The sequence below is a fragment of the Papaver somniferum genome, chromosome 5 (assembly GCF_003573695.1).
Source record: "Papaver somniferum cultivar HN1 chromosome 5, ASM357369v1, whole genome shotgun sequence".
NCBI classification, from domain to species: Eukaryota; Viridiplantae; Streptophyta; class Magnoliopsida; order Ranunculales; family Papaveraceae; genus Papaver; species Papaver somniferum.
The window spans coordinates 130,435,574-130,439,222 of record NC_039362.1 but is presented as its reverse complement, the minus strand read 5'-3'; the positions used below and the strand labels follow the sequence as shown (position 1 = coordinate 130,439,222).

Sequence of the window (3,649 nt, the reverse complement as noted above, 5' to 3'; positions counted from 1 at the left end):
TAAGTGGATCCATCATGCTTTTTGTTTGCTAGAAATTAATAAGTTTGATTTGGTTAAGTCAGCCTTGTTTTGTGATTGCATAGAATTCCCTACCTTATTCTTTTGCATGCCTGAACGTAAAAGAGACGCCATAGGTAGATTTGTTAAAGAGAAACCTAGTAGTTCTAAGCGTTTCGATTACCTCAATTTAGAAAGCCCGATTCTTGAAGATTTCGTTTTTGAACGTCCGTTTGAGGAGAAAATCCCTGATATTCCAATAGTGCCAGAAATGACAACTTTGAAAGCTTTGTTAAACCCTACTAGGACTACTCGTCCCTCGTGTATCAGGTTATCTGAAACTGAAGCAAATTATGAACTTAAGCCTAGAACCTTACAGTTGCTCCCAATATTTTTAGGGAAAGAAAATGAAAACCCCTATTTCCATGTTAGGGACTTTGAGGAAATTTATAGTACCCTAAAAATTAGAAACCTTAATGACGATGCTTTGAAACTCAGGTTATTCCCCTTTTCCTTGAAAGATAAAGCCAAATCGTGGCTACATAGTTTGGCTTCCGGATCAATTGAAACATATGAACAACTTACATCTGCCTTTTTGAACAAGTTTTTCCCTAGGCACAAAACATCGTCTATTAGGACGCAAATCTGTACATTTTCTCAACAGGAGGGAAAATCCTTGTATAGGTATTTGGAAAGGTTCAATGATCTATTATCCCAATGTCCTCATCATGGTTTAGAAAAGGTTAGGTTAGTTCAGATCCTTTATGAGGGTTTAGATTATCCCACTACAACCACAGTAGAATCTATGTGTACAGGTGGGTTTGAAAACCAAACAGTTGATGATGCGATGACATATTTGCATGAAATCGCCGAAAAGACCCAACAATGGGAAAGTAATAGGGGACCCCAGAAAACAATTCTTCTAGGCGGAGGAAACATTAATAGGGTAGAAGGAAACTTTGAATCAGATGCCAAAATTGTTGCTATAGCGAAAAGGTTAGAAGCTTTAGAAGTGGGTCACACTAGTGGTAGATTATAGCCTTTTTGGGAAGGCCAGAATAATGAAGAGCAATCCAATGCTCTCTATAATAACACTAGATTCGATAACCGTCAGAAGTTTGACCCATATTCAGAAACCTATAATCCTGGTTGGAGAAACCATCCGAACCTTTCGTGGTCTAAGGGCCAGAGTCAAGGTCAGTTTAGTAATTCTAATGCTCCCCCAGGTTTTGGTTTAGATAAGAGCTCTTCAGGTCAGTTTCAGAACTCTTCAGAGAATAGAATGACGAGCTTAGAGGAATCTCTTAGTATATTAAGAAAGAGCCAGGATATGTTAGCACAGATCCAGGACATGTTAGTAAAGAGCCAAGTTAGTTTTCAACAGGAAACCAAGCAGAACTTTCAAACTAATGCTCGGACTCTTGCTAAGTTAGAACTTCAAGTCGGCCAAATAGCTAAGACCTTAAGTGAGAGAGATAACGGAAGGTTCCCTAGTCAGACTAATCCCAATCCTAGAGGAGTTCATGAAGTAGGTGCAAAACCATCGAATCAATTGAATGTTGTTAGAACCCTTAGGAGTGGCAGAGTAGTAGACAATCAGGTAACCATGCTCGATAGTGAACGTACTATAGTTCACCCTTCAGGATCTCATTCCTCAGGATCTCATCCCTCATGACCACTAGCTGAGGGGACTGATAAAATTTTCGATGATGCCAACTCGGTTCCTGAGAGGTTTGATTCTGTGCCTAGAGCCCCATTTCCCCATTAGTACCAACAAAGAAGGAATCGAACTTTAATGACATATTGGAGGTTTTTAAGCAAGTTACCATAAACCTTCCTTTATTAGATGCAATTAGGCAAATTCCTGCTTATGCCAAGTTCCTCAAGGATATGTGTACGCGAAAGCGAAAACTTAGCGTCCATAAGAAAGCCTTCTTAGCTAGTCACGTAAGTTCAATCATTCAGAACACACAACTCCAAAGTACAAAGACCCAGGTTCCCCTACCATTGCTTGTACAATAGGTAAACACCGGGTAGAAAAAGCTTTACTTGACTTAGGAGCCAGTGTGAACTTACTGCCGTACCATGTGTACTTACAACTAGGACTTGGTGAAATGAAACCTACTCAGATGACACTGCAGTTAGCTGATAGGTCTGTTAAAATTCCTCGAGGTGTTATTGAGGATGTTCTCATTGAGGTCGACAAGTTTATTTATCCAGTAGATTTCGTGGTCTTAGATACCCAACCTGTCCCTGACCCAGAGAACCAGATACCTGTGATTTTAGGTCGCCCATTTTTAGCTACGTCTAATGCGATCATTAACTGTCGAAATGGTGTGATGAATTTATCTTTAATATATGACTATGGAGATGAACATTTTTAATGTCAGTAAGCTACCTTATGAGCTAGATGACACGTGTGTCGAAGAGGTGAATATGATAGAAGCCTTAGTTCAGGAGTCATTACCAAACATCTTGTCTGAAGACCCATTAGAAAATTGTCTATCCCATTTCGGTTTAGACTTTGACGACGATAGCACTATTGAACAGGTGAATGCTCTATTAGATTCTACCCCTGTGTTAGACACTGATAGATGGAAAGCTAGGTTCGAACCATTACCAGTTTCTGAGAATACCCTAATTCCTTCTTTAGAAGAGCCTCCTAAGTTGGACCTTAAACCACTACCAGATACCCTGAAGTATGTGTTTTTAGGACCATCTGAGACTTTACCTGTGATAGTAGCTTCCGATTTGGATAGTGATCAGGAAAGTAGGCTAGTAAAAGTTCTTCAAGACAATAAGGAAGCTTTAGGGTGGACTATAGCAGACATTAAGGGTATAAGTCCTACCGTTTGTATGCATCAGATTCATTTAGAAGAAGACTCCAAACCTTCTAGGGAGATGCAACGTCGGCTGAACCCTAACATGAAAGAGGTAGTTCGAAAAGAGGTGCTTAAGTTGTTAGATGCGGGTATTATCTACCCAATTTCAGACAGTAAGTGGGTCAGCCCCGTTCAGGTTGTTCCCAAGAAATCAGGTATCACTGTAGTCCAGAATGATAACAATGAGTTAATCCCAACCCGAGTGACCACGGGATGGCGTGTCTGTATTGACTATAGAAAATTGAACAAGGTCACAAGGAAGGATCACTTTCCCCTTCCTTTTATCGACCAAATGCTAGAGAGATTAGCTGGATATAGTTATTATTGCTTTCTAGATGGGCTTTTCCGGATATAATCAGATCGTTATTGCCCCAGAAGACCAAGAGAAAACCACTTTTACCTGTCCCTTTGGTACCTTTGCGTATAGACGCATGCCTTTGGGCTTTGTAATGCCCCTGCGACCTTTCAGCGTTGTATGATGAGCATATTTTCTGATATGGTAGAACGGTTTTTAGAGGTCTTTATGGATGATTTTTCAGTGTTTGGTTCATCTTTTGATGAGTGCTTGCATCATTTGACATTAGTGTTGACTAGGTGTAAGGAAAAGAATTTAGTGCTTAATTGGGAAAAATGTCATTTCATGGTTAAATCAGGAATTGTGTTAGGGCACATTGTTTCTTCAAAGGGTATAGAGGTAGATAAAGCCAAAGTTGACCTTATTAAGACTTTACAGGTCCCAAAAACCGTAAAAGACATTAGGTCATTCTTAG

General features: G+C 39.8%; 1 pseudogene; it reads right to left on the bottom strand.

Annotated features, from left to right (window-relative positions):
* Window positions 1-632: 632 nt before the first annotated feature.
* Window positions 633-732, bottom strand: LOC113284875 (annotated as a pseudogene).
* Window positions 733-3,649: the final 2,917 nt, after the last annotated feature.